Genomic DNA, 22,175 nt, shown 5'->3' on the forward strand with positions numbered 1-22,175 from the left:
TTGAGACATGTTTCGTTACTTAGAGTACGAAACGTACCTCGTTTCCCGTACTCGGGCTAACCCCTATCCCAAGCACAATGCAATATACATGAAATGTATGAAATGCAACTAAGATACAACCTAGCATACACCATGCTATGAAATGGCATGGCATACACAATGCACAATGGACTTACACCAACACAAGTGAGCCTCAGCCACACTCACATAGGAGGCCATAAGATGAAAATGAGACAACTCGGAATACGTGCACACATGCACGCAAACCGAGGACCGAACCTAAGGCACGGAATGCCACTCTAGCAAGACATGGCAAGGCATGGAATATGGCATACAAGCATGCAAATTTCAGCACTAAAATATGACCCGAAACAGCCCCGAATCATGACAATATAGCCCCCGATGCATGAAATGGTCCCGAAATGCAAGATTAAGCACATGAAATGGCTTGTAGCTACATCAATCATGCATTATTTGCTTATGACATGTGAAGACAGATTCAAGGAAGTCCCAAAATAAGCATGTTCACAGTTCTAAGCAAGACCAAACAGCAAACACAAATAGGGCAAAACTAGCATGCAAAAATAGCCCTAAATGTGAGATAATGAAGCAACTCACAGCTCCTGACCCCAAAAAGATTAGGGCCCTTCAACAATGTTGAAGAGGGGCCCAAAATATGATGTTTTACAGTTTACAACAAACCCCATAAACCAGCACAGGTATGGCTAAGATCTCATGCAAGAAATGGGCCAAACGAGGGTCAAAGAAGCAAGTGGTGGTTGCTGGCCTTAAACACAAAGGGGCCCTTCAACAATGTTGAAGAGGGGCCAAAAATAATGCATTTTACAGTTGATGGCCGGACCCAAAACAGCATGTATGCAACCCTAAAATACTACACAAAATAAAGCCAAAAAGAGAGATATAACACAAAGTGTACAAAGGATGCCTCAAACCATGAAAGACCCTTAATAAAACATGAATATGGGGTCAAAATAGGCCATTTTTAGTTCGGAGCAGAGCCCAAAAACAGAAGCTCAAGAGGCTAATAACTCATGTAAAAATGGAGCCAAAATAGAGATATAAAGGCAAGTGGAAGATAGAAGCCTCAAACATCATTGAGCCCTTCAACAATATTGAATAAGGGCTCAAAATAAGCACCTTTACAGTTTATGACATGCCTCAAAACAGATTATACCTAGGCCAAAAATACTACACAAGATAATGGCATATAAGAGGGATAATGAAGCAAGTGCACCAAGCAGGCCTCAAACAGTGAGAGGCCCTTAATGAAATATGAAAAATGGCTCAAAATAAGCTTAACTTCAGTTAGGGTCAGAGCCCAAAACAGCAAGAAAATATGACTTATGTATTGAACAAAAAAAAAGGGGTAGAAAAGGGAAAAAAAGGGGCTCACCCTTGTAGACTACACTTTGGCACCCTTTTGGCTTGAGATGTAGCACTCCTAGGCCTTGAAGAAGAACCTCCAGCTGTTGGAATGAAGGATGGAAGGGTGGAGCTTGGTGGTGGTGTGGAAAGGGGTATAGGACTTGGAACGTTTTTAGCTTGGAAATAGAGAATGAGAGGGATATAGTGCAAAGGGCTTGAGGGGGAATTTTCCAACCCTAATATCAGAGCTGGAGCCTCTGATATATAGGCAAGAATGGGGGGGAAATGGGGGAAAAATGGAGGGAAAACATGCCAAGTTTCCCTCCAAAATGCAGCCCCCTGGATACAAAATCTGGGGGGAAAACAGATGTATATCTGCACTGTAGATGATGCAAGGAACATGGCCGGCCGGTCAAGGGTCAAAAGGGTCAAGTGTGATTAATGGCCGGCCACCACAAATAGAGAGCCTCTGATGTGTGCACAACAAAACCCTGTGGTTAAACACTGGAAAAAGTGAACCAGGAGAGAGAACAACCCATTTTTCAAAGGGTTTCAAAAGGGTCAACAGCAATTACTGGCCGGCCACCAAATATTGGTGGCCTCCCAGATGTGTACATCACAAATATGTGGTTTAGAGCTGGAAAAAGTGGCCTTAAGGTGGTCAACATTGGCTTTCAAGTGAGAAAAATGGGCGACGGAGGGCGATGAGGAAATATAACTGGTTGCCGGAACAATTACTGGCCTCCCACCCTTCTACGACCTTCCTAATGATGAAACAGAGGTCCCTGCCAAAAATGAACCAAAACCGATGCAAAATGAAGGTTCGGGGGCCGAAACGCGCAGTCTAGGGCCCCGAAAACTGACTGTTGGGCACCGGGAGTGGTGTTCGACCACGAAGTTGGTCTCTCGGACCGCAGTGTCCCTCAAAAGGGAGCAAATAAGATGTATGCCAAAAACCGGGGCAGACGGAGGTGGTTAGGCGGTCCCGAACCGAGGCACACGGCCAACGGCTCCGAAAAACCGGAAACCGGACTCCAAACGGGCAAAATGGCCTACGACCACGAAACGTAGCCTACGGCCACTGAGAGATGATCTACGAGACCTCTTCCTCCCTTCGGGAAGAGAAAACAGAGAAAACATAGCCTGGTTCGCAAACCGAGGCAAAGCATGAAAGAGTCCGGAAGTCCGAAGGCAAGGCTCGCAGCCGAGACTCCGAAACCTCTGAACGAGCACGATATGCAACATCACCAAGCACTCAATCGGTGACGTCTGAGTCTTAAGGTCGGTCAAAAATGGGGTGTCTACAGTTGCCCCTCTTTGACAGAACTCGAAAGTCATAAGTGACGGGAGTGAATGTCAAAGCCCAGAGACGACCCATTTTTGACAAGGCCGAAAACTTAGACAAACATACAAAATAACAAAGATGTGCCCACAAGCAGGGGCAAGATGCAAAATGATATGCAGAAATATTTTGAAGATTGGACTTATACGCTACGCGAAGCCGGTTTGATAATTGGACTTATACGCTACGCGAAGCCAGTTTTGAAAGTTGGACTTATACGCTACGCGAAGCCGAACATCACTCATGATCATGCAAAGAGAGCTGTAATGAAGCAATTATGCGAAATAAATGCAACATTTTAAGCGAATGCTAGGCAAGCAAGTAAACTCGAGCCAAACTACATCTCGTGCAGAAAGGATGTAACAAAATTATGAAATTCTTACTGCGAATACAATGTGCATGTGTGATAGATACACAGAGCGAACATGTGATTGATACACAAAAAGGTGAGCACAAAGTGTGATAGATGCACTAAGTGAACAAGTATGATAGATACACAAAGCGGGAGTGTGTGATTGATACACAGAGCGAACGCGTGTGATTGATACACAAAGTAGGCATAGTGTGAGCATGTGTGATTGATACACAAAGTGTGATAGATGCACTGAGTGAACAAGTGTGATAGATACACTGAAGGTTGAGCACAAAGTGTGATAGATGCACTAAGTGAACAGCGTATGATAGATATACTGAAAATGAACACAAAGTGTGATAGATGCACAATGTGAGCAGAGTATGATTGATATACTAAATGTGAACACGAAGTGTGATAGATGCACTTAGTGAACGAGTGTGATGGATACACTGAAAATGAACGCAAAGTGTGATAGATGCACTATGTGAACAGAGTATGATTGATATACTAAATGTGAACACGAAGTGTAATAGATGCACTTAGTGAACGAGTGTGATGGATACACTGAAAATGAACACAAAGTGTGATAGATGCACTATATGAACAGAGTATGATTGATATACTAAATGTGAACACGAAGTGTGATAGATGCACTTAGTGAACGGAGTATGATTGATATACCGAAAATGAACACAAAGTGTGATAGATGCACAATGTGAGCAAAGTATGATTGATATACTAAATGTGAACACGAAGTGTGATAGATGCACTTAGTGAACAAAGTATGATTGATATACTGAAAATGAACACAAAGTGTGATAGATGCACAATGTGAGCAGAGTATGATTGATATACTAAATGTGAACACGAAGTGTGATAGATGCACTTAGTGAACAGAGTATGATTGATATATTGAAAATGAACACAAAGTGTGATAGATGCACAATGTGAGCAGAGTATGATTGATATACTGAAAATGAACACAAAGTGTGATAGATGCACAATGTGAGCAGAGTATGATTGATATACTAAATGTGAACACGAAGTGTGATAGATGCACTTAGTGAACAGAGTATGATTGATATACTAAAAGTGAATGAACTGTGATTGATACACTAAATAAATGAAGTGTGATTGATACACTAAGCAAACAAAGAAAGTGTGATAGATATACTAAAGAAATGAAGTGTGATTGATACACTAACTGAATGAAGTGCGATTGATACACTAAATAAAGGATCTCAAACGGAACTTCTTTGAATGAACCATACATACAATTGTAGACGCGCACGCGGAGGGGCCTCATGCTACAGTTCGGACTCGATTTGTGTCACGGTTCTTAATCTGAACCAAAGAGTCCAAACCGGGGTTTGTGTTCCCATACTGTCAGAGCCCATAGCCGGTCAGCCTTATGGACATGCCTTGACAAGACAAGCCTCCGGCAAACCGTTCAGGAATGGCAGATGGCAAACACTGTGTTCCTAGGCGCACCAATGCACATGCAATGCAAAGAAACACATGAATGAGATCAAAACAGGATATCACGAGTTCGAGTCAAACTCTCTAAAAATCCCCAGCAGAGTCGCCAGAAACTGTAGACGCGCTCGCGGAGGGGCCTCATGCTACAGTTCGGACTCGATTTGTGTCACGGTTCTTAATCTGAACCAAAGAGTCCAAATCTGGAAAACCGTTTTGAGAAACAGATTTTTGAAAAAGTAGTGCCAAACATGGACTGCTTTGCCAGATACAGAGTCGCCACCTAAATATTTTTTATGGGAGAATTTAGGAAACCCTGACTCGGTGCCGAAGGCCACATGTCCGTCATCACCGGAGTTGTCTCGGCTCGGGAGCTTGGGTACGATCGGGGAAGGTCAGCTATGAGCACCCCCTTTCGCCCGGTCCGAAGACCGGCCTCTACTAACCGTGATATCCGTTTTTGAAAACTTTATGTGTTCTTAATCCATTTATTAGCCTAGAATTACTATATTATGCGCGCAGCAAACAAGTATAGACTAGATTGCCTAATTTGGAAAGAAACATTGCATATCCGTTTGTTTTGAAAATGCTTTGAATTTTGCTACTCGCAAGTAGGCTAAAACACGGATTTCAATGAGTTTTTCCAACTCAAACAATCCAACCTTCACCCACAGGCATTCAAAACATTTTAACACATAAGCATCTAGCCACATGTTAAGCGTGCTGACATGGCAACATTCACACTCATGCGATATGCTAAAGCGGAAATACTTACATCGTACTCCGTGCCAAAACAAAGATCTTGTTAGCAAACATGCATGATCCAAGTCCATGTTAAGTGCCTAATGCATCGCATACAAAGTGTTTGCTAGAGTAGGCTCGGCTATCCTAAACATGTCATGTGAAAATGCACGACTATCACATATTCAGTTTAGAATTTGAAGTACAAATGCAGTTAGCATGGTGTACCGAGCCTAATGCATGTAATACAAATGCATGGATGCACGCATGCATAGCATAAGGCATGCTAAATTAAACGTGCCCTAATACTAACCATCAAAGCAGGTAAATAAAAGGGAAGAAAGACGTGAGGTTGGAAGACATACACACCACTCACGCACACTTATTACATATTTGCCCTCGCTCGGAGGGACCAAATAAATATTACAGATTAATTAACTACGCAAGCTAATTAATATTACAAATTGCCTAATTTAATTAACAAATTAAATAGACTAAGAAAAACAGTAAAACGCCTCGAGAAGCGCGCCGCCATGCGCAAGCTGCCTCTGTTTTCCTTCCTTCACTCCTCTGGAGGCTGTCAAAACCTCAGGACTGCTCCCTTGGACAGAGAGGATCACCACCGGCTGAATGAAATCATCACCGGCACTGGCATGTGTCCATCGGCACAAAATGAAGCTGTCGGCAGAGAAAAGATTGCCGGCCGGCACCTTACACTGCCGGTCGGCAAAGAAAGCCTGCAGGACCTGCAACTCACAGCAACAGAGGGCAAAACAAGGCATGGCAGCACAATTCAAGGCATGTATGCACCAACCATGTCCCTTATCATGATAATGACTTAAAGGGGCATGTGCCTCGATTCTCGGACCATCAATCACGCATTTCCATGCATGATGGCCCAAAGAACCAAGTATGCAACTTTGATTTCAAATGTATGCAAACCAATCAAACAAAACTCCCAATCCCTATCACCCAAGTCAAGGGACAAGAAATGCATGCAAGATGCAATGCAACCTAGGCATACAAGCTAAGGATGCGACATGGCATAGCAATGAACTTATGCAAGCATGCAAGCATACATATGACAATGCAAACTAATGCTAAGATGGTCTTATACATGAATTAGGCAGCTCTAATAAGGCCTAAAACAGTGGCCATAGTGCTAAAAAGTGAGGGCTAAATGGCATACACACACACATGCACATAAGGACCAACACTTAAGCACAAATCAAACAACATTCAAGCACACTTGAAAGGGACAAACATGAACAATTAGCATGCATTATAAGCTTTGAAATCATGCTAATACATGGTGCCAAACCAAGCAACAAATCAAGCTAAACATGCAACAAATAGTCTAAGTGTTCAAAGCAAATCCAAGGAGCATTGAAATACACTTACAAGACTAAACATGGTATGAGCTTATCAACCAAAAACAGAGTTTTGGGGCATCAAAACAAGGCCTAAGGACCACTTAGATGGCATCTAAATGACCCAAAACAAAGGCATGCACAAATGGTCAAAACAAGGAGCATGCAACACATGCTTCCAAAACATTAAAGAGGCATGCAAGGCAATCAAACAAGCATGGAAATGGGACTGAAATAACATGTGGGGGGACCCCAAATCACCAAATCGATGCAAAGATGTCATGCTACACATGCACATACTCAAGGCTAACAAGCCCAAATACAAAGGAGCTATATCAAGCATGCCAAAATCATCCCAAACACTTATGGACAGACCTAAAACATGGCAAAATAAGCACATAATCTTCACAAGACCAAGCCTAAAACATGCTCTAACAAAGGCTAACAACCTAAGGCACATTAAGGCATAAACATGGCATTACAAGGCAACTTTGCTAAGCATGCATGGAGTTCCAAAACCAACTTTAAATTATGTTATATCATGGATATATAAGCATGAAAAACAAACCAAACATGCTCAACACACACTCAAGCATAGGCTTCCTTAAGAGGCCAAAATATGTCCTTTTCAAGGACAACAAGGAGAGGGGGTGGCCCTCTCCTTCTTGGGACTTCAAAGCATCATCTTCACCACTGAAATCCCTCAAGATTTCAGTGGTGAAGAGACCTCAACACCAAAATCCCGGAGCTAGCACAAAATGGCTCAAAATGAGACCTTTTAAGGCCTAAGGGTGGTCAACAACCCTCAAACAACAAAACACTCTTAATAAAAAATAAAGAGGGCTTAAAAATAGAACTTTTTTATGTTATACAATAAGCACAAAAACAGCTCTAAGACAGGTAGAAAATCAATGCAAAAATGGGGTAAAAAGGGACTAGATTCTCACCCTTGAAGCCTCCTTCACAAATGATGCTCCAATGGCCTCCTTTAGCTCCAAACCAGTCAAGAAACTCAAGAACAAGCCCTTAGAACCCTAGTTTCAAGAGGAAGGTGAAACACTAGGTGCTTGTGTGCAATAGTACGGACTAAAACACACACAAGAGTAAATATAGAGATAGGATATGTATACAACTCAAACCCTAAAACCAGAGCTTCTCTCTGTGTTTTTCCCTCTCTAAAATGTCTAAAGTCTCTCCCCTTAACCCCAAGAGAGAGCCTCTATCTATCCCCCTCACCAAACTTGCAAAACTTACAAGTTAAGCAAAACTAGAGGGCCATCCCTCCATACACGTGTATGGAGGGAAAGTCACTGCAATACAGCTGCCTAAAAATATCTCAAAAAGCAACTGCACAGTAACCGGCCGGCCAAAAATGCCATCTTGGGCAAAAAGAGTGTCGGTCGGCAACAAATAGTGCTGACCGGCAACAAAGAGTGCCAGCCGGCAAACTACATTGCCGGTGGCAGCAAACACCAGCCGGTGGCCTCTAGCCAATGCCGGTGGTGGGTGGGGATGGTCTACAAGCCCCACCCTGCCTCTCAAAGGCAAGATGCAAGTGTTTGGTGCAAAACCAGACACTAAACGGTCGAGTTCGGAGATCCTGAGGCAAGGCACGCGAGCCGAGGCTTCCGGGAACTCCAAACGAACACAAACATGGATGATCACCGAGTGTTCAAACGGTGACGTCCAAGTCTTGAGGACGGTCAAAAATGGGGTGTCTACAACAATATCGTGCATGAATGAGAAAGAAACTTGATAGGTACAATGCAATACAATGCATGATGTTCAAGGAACGCAATAAACAAGCGTAACGACACTTTAGAAAGCACCTCATGAGGTGAGTGGCGATGAACCGCTCTACTCTGACGGGGATCTCCCCTCGTGCTCTTCGAACACTTACCTTCAACTCATAGTACAAAGGCTTTGAAATACTGACAAGGATTCTTCACGTAGAACACTTTGGATGTTGCCTTTCTTCCTGATCACATTCACAACTTTCCCTATTCTCCAACGGGGTGACAGACTAGGTTGGTTCAGTATCCAGAATTGAGGTGCATACACGCTATCTCAACCTATGGGGCTTCCATATAGATTTCAAGCCGAGGACACGCCTCTGGGTATTTAAACCAAACTTTAGTCCCGGAAATCCCGAACCTTTACGTTCTAGGCATCAGCCATTCGAACTCTAGTTTCCACCGTCGCAGTTGGTCTCCTAGGAACTCATTGCGAACACAGCCAAGATGCCTCTGGCAGGGAACGGTACTCAGGGAGAGCACTTTTGATCGCCATTCTGACTTGAGGCAAACTTGATCTTGAGCTTGAGGTAGAGGCGCACTCATACTTCGGAGCATTGGCAAGACCTGAAGAGGTACACACGGAATGTAGTGTTGGAACTTACCGAAGTTGAAACAAACTCAGATACTCGACATTTTCCCTTTTCTTTTGCTTTGCAGTCTGGAACCCATATAGCTTCAGATAGGTCCTGGTTTTATTGTTCCCACATGACCTGGGTTGAACCCTGAGGTGTTTTATGAAAGAACAAATCTTGTTTTGCACAGATGTGGAGAACGGCACGGCACTCGGAGCACAAAATGATTTTATTTTTAAAATTGAGAGATGAGTTTTCGACCAAGTATTGAGCCTACGACTGAACACAGCAAAATGACTCAACAAGGAAATAAAAGGCACACAACCTAGACACATCGAGTTACACTCGAAACGACTCAAAACAAGAATCGAGATAAAACAAAAAGACACGACACTCAGACGTGCACAGGGAGCCTGTTTCACCGGGTAGTGTTTCTCACCCTTTCTCATTTGTGGTTCTCACATCACTCGGCCCTCAAGCTCTGTTTTTCTGAAAAAGCCCTCTTCTCACTTTTCCTCTCATCGCACATCTCTCTATTCTTCAATCTCTCATTTTTCAATCCCTCCCCTTGGTGGTTGATGGATAAACAGCAAATAGTGGGCTCGTGCCCCTAGCATTCTGCTAGATTCTCTTTCTTCCGCTCACAGCTAGTGAATTCCTTCCATGGAAAGGTTGCGCTACAACTGGGTGTGTAGCAAATCTGCAGCTAACATCAGTTGATGATGCTTTGCTGGGGAGTTTGGACGTGATAAGATCTGTCCAGATGATGTAGTGGAATATCTTGCCCCATTCTAGTTCGCGCTTCGCGCTTTGCTTGATACCTCGTTGCTTGGAGGATGTGAGAGCTTTCTGCCCTTTGTTGTGCCCTTTTTTGGTGAATACAGTGCCCTTTCCGACAGGTAGAGTGCCCTTTCTGGCAAGTATTTTGAAAAAGGGAAAAAGACAGAACACCTGACTCAACTGTGCCCCTAGTTCATCATTTTGACCATTTTTTGTTTTTGCTTTCTACTAAAACAGTTTTGACCAACATGAGAGTTAGATTAACGCGCTTGTTCGATTTTCTGATTTAAAATCATGCAAGTTAGGCTATGAGCACTGCGAGTTTTCCTTTTTTGGGTCTAAGAAATGGTCCAGTTTTGAAAAATGGAGTACTTTTCGAGAAGATTAGTCAACCTCAGTAAAAATTCTCAAAAACTATTTTTGCAAACGACCAATGCTCAACGAGCACGGAACCTACTCTTGAGATGCACAACCTCGGACCCATAGCAATGGAAAATTGCCCCTTGTCTGAAGGACACTGCATGGCAACGGAAAGTTGCCCCTTGTTTGAAATGACACTGCGGCGTTTTGAATGGCAACGGAAAGTTGCCCCTTGTTTGGATAGCACCGCAGCGCATTGTAGCCAGTCCTCAAAGCGACGAACACAACCAGACTCTCAGATACAGAGAAGACAAAGGTGACCAAAACCATCGCATGGACACAATCGAATTTGAAGTGTTTTACGGCTGGACTTCAGAATGAAGTTGCCTACGTATCCCAAACATGGGAATCAAGCCTTACGTAGTTCGGGGTTAAGGTACACTCGGGTATTAACCTCTCCTTTTTAGGCTCTAACTTTTGCCAAGGCGCCCGTTGCGGGTTTTCGACCTTGCGAGCTTTGTTCTTCTTTCTTTCCCTTTTCAATTCTTTTCTTCTTCTTTTTTTTTTTTGATATTCTTTTCTTTTCTTTTTCTTCTTTTTTGTTCTTTTTCTTCTTTTTCTTGCTCTAACTTTTGCCTGGGTCGCCCTTCCGGGTTTTTGGCCCAGCGAGCCTCTCAAGGGTAAAAGTGTAGCTTGGTCCATGCCAAATGGTTATAGGGTTTCGAAGCCATCCGTATCCAGGAGAGTGGCTGTTGATTTCCAAGAGGACTCATCTTCAGCTCTTCGAGCATGTCTAATATCTTTGCCCCTAGTTCGAGGGGTACTTCTGTTCTAGCTTTGCAAGCTTCTTCTGATCTTCTGATCTTTTTGATCTGACTTTCCTGGCCTCTTGTTCGAGGGCTGCTTCAAATCCGGCCACACAGGCCTTACATCGTAGTTGACCGTTGAACCTTCTGAATTCAAGTTCAAGGTTTGGAAGCGAAGGGGTTGAGTCTCGAGGCTGAGAGCGATCCTAGGCTGCACAATCTCAAGAGCGATTCCACACAGGTCTTTGCAGGACCGCACAAAACATTTTGTTTTTGAAAGTTTTTAAGAAAGCGACAAATCGCTCGCGCTAAAGATAATGTGAAACCAGTCTGGATCAAGCCAGGGTCCTTCTCAGTACTCACGCTAACAAGCATGATTTCATTCATTAAGGGCTTAGCATGCCTCTCTTTCTCTTAGTTTGATCAAATTTTTGCAAATCCCGAGGAATTCCTCCCTCTTTGTTTTCATCGCAATGTTCAAAAAAAAAAGTTTTGAAAACTTAGGTCAATGCAATAATTTCAAGGCACAAGAGAGCAGGTGGAATGCACTGCCATTTCATTCAAATTCCGGCACAACTAGCACACGGCAAAAGCGAACACAGAAGTGCAAAAATTACTGCTGTTTCATTCAAATCTGTTGGCACAACTGGCTCCCCGGCAGGAACAGACTCAAAAGAAAGCCAAAAAAAGACAAGCTCAAAACAAGCAAGTGACGTCCGAGGTAACACCCCCGGAATCACCAGACTCCGACAAAACAGGACTGACTCGATACAACAAGACAGACCCTTAATCAAAAAGACCAACTCAAAACAAAGAGACAGACTCAAAACAAAACCATAGAACTGACTCAACACTCAAGTCAGAAGCTACAAAAACTAGTATTCACAAATGCTCAAAACAGTGCGTGCCACACGTCACATCTGGAGGAAACTGAGTGCTGCCCGCAGGTGGTTCATCCCTTGATCACATCACATTGTCCCCCACAAGTTCACTAATCAAGTGCCGATAGACTTTGCAGGACCTGGCGCGGTAATGACCCTGTTGTCAAACAGATCTTGTACATCATGGCGCAGACGAAAGCAACTGTCGGTGTCATGACCGGTTTGTTGATGGTAGGCGCAGTACTTAGTCTGATCATGTTTTGCAGGGATAGGATCGGGTAGGGGCTGTTGTTCCAACAGTTTCAGATGCCTATTCCGGATTAAGACCTCTAGAGCCTTTGACAAAGGCATATGAAGTGGGGTAAAAACCCTCTTGACTCGAGGTGGGTATTTGGTTCCTTGTGAGCTACTTCCGGATGCACCGGTGAATGGGGTAGCTGTTTTTGATACGGTGGTGGTAACCATGCCCACATCTGAAGATCTTGCAGCTGCATCACCACTGGTGGTCGCATTTGATCTGCGGGAAAATGCCCTCCTGGGATGCTCTTTCTCCTGGTCAAGAAGGCCCTACTTCATAGCGTCCTCAATCTGTACCCCCATCTCATGCAGATCAGAAAAGGTAGGGAAGGGGAGTACAATCATCTTTTGCATCAGTTTTGGCTGGAGATTGCGCACAATCATCCTGATCTGGTCCTTATCAGTAGGTCTCAGGGTCATCATTGAAGCCTTGGCCCTCCAGCGGGTTACGAATTCTGAGAAGCTCTCCTTAGGCTCCTGTCTCGTCGTCTCAAGATCACGAGTCGTAATCTCGATTTGGGTATTGTATGAATATTGTGCGACGAAGGCCTCAGCCATCTCCTCCCAGCTTTGTTTCACTGAATCCTCCAATTTGGCGTACCAGATGGCCGCGATACCCGACAGGGTCCTGCCAAAAAGGGAAAGCTTCTGTAATCTTGTCAAGCCCATCGGGCGTAGAACATCTGAAAACAAACTCAGATGGACCATGGGATCTCCTGACCCGTCAAAACGGTCGATGTGAGGCATCTTGAACCTGTCCGGCAGTGTCACGGCTGTGTTAGTGTACCCGTCCTCAATGTCCGGGATGGACTTTACCCCCTGGCATTTTTTGAACAACTTTTCAAGCTTGCTCAACTTCAACACTGTATGGTCTACCTCAAACTCAAAGGGAGAATCCGTTAGGTTGATCGATGCTTTAGATAGCTGGGGTAGGATCGGGGGCGGAGGTGGCCCTGTCGGAATGTCCGTATCTTCCTGGACATTAGCTGTCTCCCCGAGGGTTGGAATTCCTGGCGGGGGGGGGAGCAGATGCTCCTGTTTGCTGCTGCAACCGGGCAATTAAGTCTGCCTGTTGGGCCATAACCGCAGCCTGCTGTTTGGCGAATTCAGCTTAGCGGACAACATCTTGCTGCATGAGTTTCATACTTTCTTGCATCTGGCGCATCATTGCCTCCATCCCTGATGTGTTCTGCTAATCCATCTAACTGACTGGCGGGGTGACTAAAAACTGATAAAAAACTGAGGCCTCAGCCTGGCTATTCACTGGTGGGGTGGATAAGGGCCACTGATCTGGTAACTGCTGAACCGGTGATCTGTGCCTAACTGGCCCTTTTTACCCTGCCTCTGGCGGAGAAACACTGATTTGTCCTTGAACTGAATCTCTGACCTGACAAAGTCTACCAGCACAAGTCCGACGAACCTCGGGGAATATCGGAGTCTTCTGCAGCTATGGTTCCAGGACTACCTAGCAAAAGGGAAAACATGCAGCATCTCAGCCTAATTTCACCCGAACAGATATGAGCATAGTTGAATGAGTGTGTTCTCTACTGAATTCTGCCCAAAATTCTGCCGGTAAACTGATACCCTCAGGTAAAACTGATTCCCAAATACTGATGCTCGCAGGCCTGATGCCCAATCTTGCAAACTGTTACATGCATTCCTGTAGGGGAACACCCTAAAAGCACATAGCAAGCAAGTGAGAGCCAAAACACCCCTATGTTGGGGTAGGGTTTCCCTGTCCTATTTTGTCAGGAGCTAGGGTTTCACTACGTACGCAGCGGTTTCAAACAGCCTACAATCGGGTAAGCAACCTGTCCTAGTTTAGAATGGTCACTATGGATTCCGAAAATGCACTAGGTCGAATGGTCAAAAAGGGTGCCCCGGTAAAACCGGGATTTGTGTTCCCATACTGGCAGAGCCCACAACCGGTCAGCCTTATGGTCATGCCTTGACAAGACAAGCCTCCGACAAACTGTTCAGGAATAGTAGATGGCAAACACGGTGTCCTAGGCGCACTAATGCACATGCAATGCAAAGAAACACATAAGTGTAGTCAAAAACAGATATCATGAGTTCAAGTCAAGTTCTCTAAATCCCCAGCAGAGTCGCCAGAAACTGTAGACGTCCCCGAACGCCCCGGGAGGAACGAGCTCCCGTTCTGTTCATTTGGGGTCACTACAGCTCAGGACTCTCAAATTGTCACGGTTCTAAGTCTGAACCAAAGAGTCCAAATCCGGCAAATCGTTTTTGAGAAAACAGATTTTTGAAAGAAGTGCCAAACATGGACTGCTTTGCCAGATACAGAGTCGCCACCTAAATGTTTTATTTTGGGAAAATTTAGGAAACCCTGACTCGTTTGCCTAAGGCCACGTGTCCGTCATCACCAAAGTTGCCTCGGCTCGGGAACTTGAGTACGATTGGGGAAGGTCACTTCGTGAGCACCCCCGCTCGCCCGATCAAAGATCGGCCTCTACTAACCATGATATCTATTTTTGAAAACATTATGTGTCCTTATTCCGGTTATTAGCCTAGATTTACTATGTGATGCGCACAGCATACAAGTATAGACTGGATCGCCTGAATTGGAACAAAATATTTCATGTTTGTTTTTGAAAGATGGTTTGCTACTCGCAAGTAGGCTTAAAGATGCAGATTTTTCCACCCTCAGGTGGGCTTAGGAAAACATGATTTTGCCACTATCTAGTGGGCTTAAAACACACAATCAATGATTTGTTCCAATCCAAATAACCCAACCTTCACCCACAGGCATTCAGGCAGTTATATCACATAAGCATATAGCCTCATGGTAAGCATGCTATTTATGGCAGTCACTCACACGTATGCAAGGATGCTAAAGCATAAAACTTACCGAGTACTCCAAGCCAAAACAGAAGCTCATCAGAAATCCATGCATGATCCTAATTATATAGAAATGCCTAATGCAACACATGCAAAAATACAACTATAGCAGGCTCGGCTATCCTAAACATGGCATATGAAATGCTACAGCTAACATGTATTCAATTTGGAATTGAAAGTACAATGCAGTTAGTATGATGCGCCGAGCCCGGTGCATGCAAAACAAATGAATGATGCAAACATGCTGTCATACTATATGCTAATTTAAACGTGCCCTAATCTAACCATCATAAGCGGGTAAATAAAAGGGAAGAAAGACGTGGGGTTAGAAGACATACAACACACACACGCACACTTATTACAGTTATGCCCTCGCGCAGAGGGTCCGAATAAATAGTACAGTCCAAATAATACAGATTCCTAATTAATTTACAAATTAACTAAGAAAAAAAGAGAAACTGGCATGCAAGCCAGGGACTGCCTTGACTCTTCTTCAGATGCTGGATGATGCATATCTAAGCTGCCTTGTACGGAAATCCACGGCGATGCCCCGATTAGCCTCTATTTGCAATTTATTCTTGGAAAGCGCACCGAGCCCCAGAAGACTGCCGATTCTTGATTTGCTGCAACAGAGAGCAGGAAAAGGGCATGGCAATGTATTTTCACAAATGTATGCATGCCTCGATCCTCGTGCCACCAATCACGCATCTCGATGCATGATGGCCGAGGGGTCGAAATGTGCAACTCAATATGGAATGAATGCACATGAAAGCTCAACTAAAACCTAACTCAATCATGGATAATCCGGAGTGTCGGTGACATGGAATTGAGACACGTTCTGTCACTCGGAGTACGAAACGTACCTCGCTTCCCGTGCTCGGGCTAACCTCTATCCCAAGCACGATGCAATATGCATGAAATGTATGAAATGCAACTAAGATACAACCTAGCATACACCATGCTATGAAATGGCATGGCATACACAATGCACAATGGACTTACACCAACACAAGTGAGCCTCAGCCACACTCACATAGGAGGCCATAAGATGAAAATGAGACAACTCGGAATACGTGCACACATGCACGCAAACCGAGGACCGAACCTAAGGCACGGAATGCCACTCTAGCAAGACATGGCAAGGCATGGAATATGGCATACAAGCATGCAAATTTCAGCACTAAAATATGACCCGAAACAGCCCCGAATCATGACAATATAGCCCCCGATGCATGAAATGGTCCCGAAATGCAAGATTAAGCACATGAAATGGCTTGTAGCTACATCAAGCATGCATTATTTGCTTATGACATGTGAATACAGATTCAAGGAAGTCCCAAAATAAGCATGTTCACAGTTCTAAGAAAGACCAAACAGAAAACACAAATAGGGCAAAACTAGCATGCAAAAATAGCCCTAAATGTGAGATAATGAAGCAACTCACAGCTCCTGACCCAAAACAGATTAGGGCCCTTCAACAATGTTGAAGAGGGGCCCAAAATATGATGTTTTACAGTTTACAACAAACTCCAAAAACCAGCACAGGTATGGCTAAGATCTCATGCAAGAAATGGGCCAAACGAGGGTCAAAGAAGCAAGTGGTGGTTTCTGGCCTTAAACACAAAGGGGCCCTTCAACAATATTGAAGAGGGGCCAAAAATAATACATTTTACAGTTGATGGCCGGACCCAAAACAGCATGCATGCAACCCTAAAATACTACACAAAATAAAGCCAAAAAGAGAGATATAACACAAAGTGTACAAAGGACGCCTCAAACCATGAAATACCCTTAATGAAACATGAATATGGGATCAAAATAAGGCCATTTTTAGTTTGGAGCAGAGCCCAAAAACAGAATCTCAAGAGGCTAATAACTCATGCAAAAATGGAGCCAAAATAGAGATATAAAGGCAAGTGGAAGATAGAAGCCTCAAACATCATTGAGCCCTTCAAAAATATTGAATAAGGGCTCAAAATAAGCCCCTTTACAGTTTATGACATGCCTCAAAACAGATTATACCTAGGCCAAAAATACTACACAAGATAATAGCATATAAGAGGGATAATGAAGCAAGTGCACCAAGCAGGCCTCAAACAGTGAGAGGCCCTTAATGAAACATGAAAAATGGCTCAAAATAAGCTTAACTTTAGTTAGGGTCGGAGCCCAAAACAGCAAGCAAATATGACTTATGTATTGAACAAAAAAAAAGGTAGAAAAGGGAAAAAAAGGGGCTCACCCTTGTAGACTACACTTTGGCACCCTTTTGGCTTGAGATGTAGCACTCCTAGGCCTTGAAGAAGAACCTCCAGCTGCTGGAATGAAGGATGGAAGGGTGGAGCTTGGTGGTGGTGTGGAAAGGGGTATAGGACTTGGAAGGTTTTTAGCTTGGAAATAGAGAAGGAGAGGGATATAGTGCAAAGGGCTTGAGGGGGAATTTTCCAATCCTAATATCAGAGCTGGAGCCTCTGATATATAGGCAAGAATGGGGGGGGAAATGGGGAAAAAATGGAGGGAAAACATGCTAAGTTTCCCTCCAAAATGCAGCCCCCCGGATACAGAATCTGGGGGGGAAAACAGATGTATATCTGCACTGTAGATGATACAAGGAACATGGCCGGCCAGTTATCTCGGTTGCAGGTGGAAGGCCGGCTACTTCTCATGGCCGGCCAGCCAAGGGTCAAAAGGGTCAAGTGTGAGTAATAGCCGGCCACCACAAATAGAGAGCCTCTAATGTGTGCACAACACAACCCTGTGGTTAAACGCTGGAAAAAGTGAACCAGGAGAGAGAACAACCCATTTTTCAAAGGGGTTCAAAAGGGTCAACAGCAATTACTGGCCGGCCACCAAATATTGGTTGCCTCCCAGATGTGTACATCACAAATATGTGGTTTAGAGCTGGAAAAAGTGGCCTTAAGGTGGTCAACATTGGCTTTCAAGTGAGAAAAACGGGTGACGGAGGGTGATGAGAAAATATAACTGGTTGCCGGAACAATTACTGGCCTCCCACCCTTCTACGACCTTTCTAATGATGAAACAGAGGTCCCTGCCAAAAATGAACCAAAACCGATGCAAAATGAAGGTTCGGGGGCCGAAACGCGCAGTCTGGGGCCCCGAAAACTGACTGTTGGGCACCGGGAGTGGTGTTCGACCACGAAGTTGGTCTCTCGGACCGCAGTGTCCCTCAAAAGGGAGCAAATAAGATGTATGCCAAAAACCGGGGCAGACGGAGGTGGTTAGGCGGTCCCGAACCGAGGCACACGGCCAACGGCTCCGAAAAACCAGAAACCGGACTCCAAACGGGCAAAATGGCCTACGACCACGAAACGTAGCCTATGGCCACTGAGAGATGATCTACGAGACCTCTTCCTCCCTTCGGGAAGAGAAAACAAAGAAAACAGAGCCTGGTTCGCAAACCGAGGTAAAGCATGAAAGAGTCCGGAAGTCCGGAGGCAAGGCTCGCAGCCGAGACTCCGAAACCTCTGAACGAGCACGATATGCAACATCACCAAGCACTCAATCGGTGACGTCTGAGTCTTAAGGTCGGTCAAAAATGGGGTGTCTACAGCCCGGTGTAGACGCACCCTAGGGCTTCATGCTACAGTTCGGACTCAAAGGTCACAGTTCTTAATCTGATCTCACAATGTGCGATGTGAGATTGATAAATCACCAAAGAGTCCAAATCCGGCAAATCGTTTTGGAAAACTGATTTTTGTAAAGAAGTGTCAAACATGGATTGCTTTGCCAGATACAGAGTCGCCACCTAAATATTTATTTTAGAGGAATTTAGGAAACCCTGACTCATGCCTAAGGCCACGTGTCCGTCATTACCACAATTGTCTCGACTCGGGAACTTGGGTACGAGAGGGGGTACTAAGCATGATATCTTGCTTTTGAAAACATATGCGTTCTTATTCCGGTTAATTAGCTAATCTTACTACGTGATGCATACAGCACACAAGTATAGACTAGATCGCCTAATTTGAAACAAAACATTGCATATTCGTTTGTTTGAAAACGGTTTGAAGTTTGCTACTCGCAAGTAGGCTAAATCGAAGATTTCAATGAATTGTTCCAATTCAAGTAATCTAACCTCCACCCACAGGCATTTAGGCAGTTAAACACTTAAGCAGTTAGTCTCATGGAAAGCATGCTTTCATGGCAACATTAACACACATGTGGGGATGCTAAAGCATAAACCCTCACAGTGTACTCCGAGCCAAAACAAAGAACTAGTTAGAAATCATACATGATCCTAGTTCATGTTTAAAATGGCTAATGCAACACATACAAAATGCAACTAGAGATAGGCTCGGCTATTCTAATACGGCATATGAAATACGATTAGATAATCATGTATTCAATTTGGAATTAAAATACAATGCAGTTAATATGATGCGCCGAGCCCGGTGCATGCAATACAGATAAATGATGCAAACATGCATAGCATAAGGATGCTAATCAAAACATGATCAAAAGCAGGTAAGTAAAAGGGAGAAAGACGTGGGGTTGGAAGACATTCACACACTCACGCACACTTATTACAAAATTCGCCCTCTCGACGGAAGGTCTGAAAGAATAATACATGCTAACTAATTAACTAACTAACAAGCTAATTAGTTATTACAAAACCAAATGAATAACTAGCTACAACTAATTATTACAAAACTTAATTAATTAACAAATTAACTAATTAAATTACAAAACCAAATGGTAACTAACAAGTTAGAAAAAGAGTAAACCATGCTGTTCCAGCTCTGGTTGAAGGAGAAGAGGGTGCATGCTCGCACTCGGTTTCTCGCCTTGAAACACCTTCCGGTTGCTCTCTTGGAGGCTCTATCTACAGGGTGTCCTTGAGAAATTACTGCTAGATCTTACCAGAAACATGTTGGGGAGTGCATCAGTGGCCTGCCAGCAATAGGGAGTTGCTGCCGACTTCCCTGCCGGCCAAGAGTAGGCACTGCCGACCAAGAATGAAGGACTGCAGGCCATCTGCAAGGCACTGCCGGCCACTAATGTGCTGTGACACCAAGCTGCAACAGAGTACAAAATAGAGAAAATGAAGGGTCTCCCAAGGATATGTACGCACTATGCCACCCCATATCACCTCAAAACATCAAGGGAGAGGCATAATCGGATCCAAGACCATCAATCACGCATCTCAATGCATGATGACCAAAGATTCAACTTGTACAAATTTTAATGTAAAATGAATGCACAAACAAACACATAAAGCCTAAAACTTTATCATGGATAATCAAGAGTGTCAGCGACTGAGAATTGAGACACATTTCATCACTTGAAGTATGAAACATCCCTCGTTTCTCGTGCTCAGATTAAGACTTAATCCAAATAACAATGCAATACAAGGATGGCATACACAATGCGACTCAAGCATGCAAACATGTAATGCAATATGAACAACCTAATAAGGCTAATGGCATGCACAATACTAATGTATGCAACAACTAAGCATACACAATGCGATGAACATGGCATATACAATGCGATGTAAGGCGAGCATGCAAACAACATGTAATGGAACTAGCATGCGACAACATGCGATGTACCAAGTATGTAACAAGCATGCAACAACATACAAGACAATCATACAACAATATGCAAAGATGGGGCAAGCATACAACAATGTGCAAGACAAGCGTGCAACAACATGCAAGGATAGACTTAAACCAAAATGGGCAGACCTCAGCCACGCCCAAATCAGTGGCCATCTACTAAGATGAAGGTATCGAAAACACATACAAGCATGCATGCCAATTGGTTCACTAATTAAGGTATAAATGTGCAACTCTCAAGAACACCTAAAGAGTGAAAAGTGTGGAAGTGTAACAACACTAAGTGCTCTGAAATGAGGTGAGAAATTATGCCAAATCATTTAAACAACACAAGTAAAGCATGCGAAGGTCCTTAAAGCATGGAGCTATCAAAAGGACTACGAATGAGGCATGCAATACATGGCACAAATGTATGAACTAAGCATGGACAGAGCTCAAATAAGTCAAAATAAGGACCTAAACATGCTGAGATGAGGGCCCAAAGACCTAGGCATGCAAGCATACAAGCTAAGCCATAAACTAGGCAATGATGCACAACACTCAAAGGCACTTAAAGCATGATTGAAGTGGGAACATGGCAATGCTATAGGCTTTGAAATGTCATGTTAGATGATGCCAAATCAAGTACGCAACACAAATGAAGCATGCTATGGTGCTTAAAGCTTGAAGTGAGCAAGAGCACTTGCACTACAACTATACTAAACATGAAGAATGCGACAAAGGCAACCCAAAGAAGTCCTAGAACATGCTAAAATGAGTCTAAAACATGCATGGAAGGAAGCCAAAACAAGCTGGTATGGTGAGCATGAGGCATGATGCATACAAGGCAAATAGGGTGAATTACACTAGACCTATTAAGACCAAGCATGAGGTGACTCAACCAACAAAAATCAGAGTTATATTATGGCATAACCACCCCCAAAAACACATTGAAATGATGGCTCGCAAGCTAAGGCATGAAGGCATACGCAATGGCTCATGTTAAGACATAAAGGGAGAAACCCTCCAACGCATTGAATGCATGTCAAATGCAAGCATATGACCACATTTCATGGACTGAAACAACATAACAAGTGATGCCAAATCATTCAAATAGGCCAAATAACACGTCCTAGTGGACTCAATACACAAAGCCAACAAGCTAGATTGAACCAAGGCTATACAAAGCAAGTCATGCATGACCAAGATAACATAAATTAGACTTTAAACATGCTAAAACATGAACGAAGTCTTCTTGAAGTTAAGCCAAAAGCATGCCAAAATGGCATGTCAAAACATGATGCATGTTATGCTATTTCATGGAAATGCACTACAAGTGCATGAGGCATGCAAGAGCCAACCAAACCAAACCAAAACAGGTCTAAGACATGTTAAAATAACACCAAAAACATGCTGGAATGGACTTAACATAAGCTAGAATGACATGCTACTTTGTGAAGCATACAAAGCTAGTTTGTGTGATTTGCACTACAAGTGTATTAACATGGAGTGACCAAACCAAGCAAAAACAGTGGCATGCCTTAGCAAAACAACCACAAATAAAAGCTAAGTTATGGCCAACATGAACTTAACAAAGGT

Source organism: Camellia sinensis, chromosome 6 (genome assembly GCF_055761805.1).
Source record: "Camellia sinensis isolate YWXY chromosome 6, ASM5576180v1, whole genome shotgun sequence".
Classification (NCBI taxonomy): domain Eukaryota; kingdom Viridiplantae; phylum Streptophyta; class Magnoliopsida; order Ericales; family Theaceae; genus Camellia; species Camellia sinensis.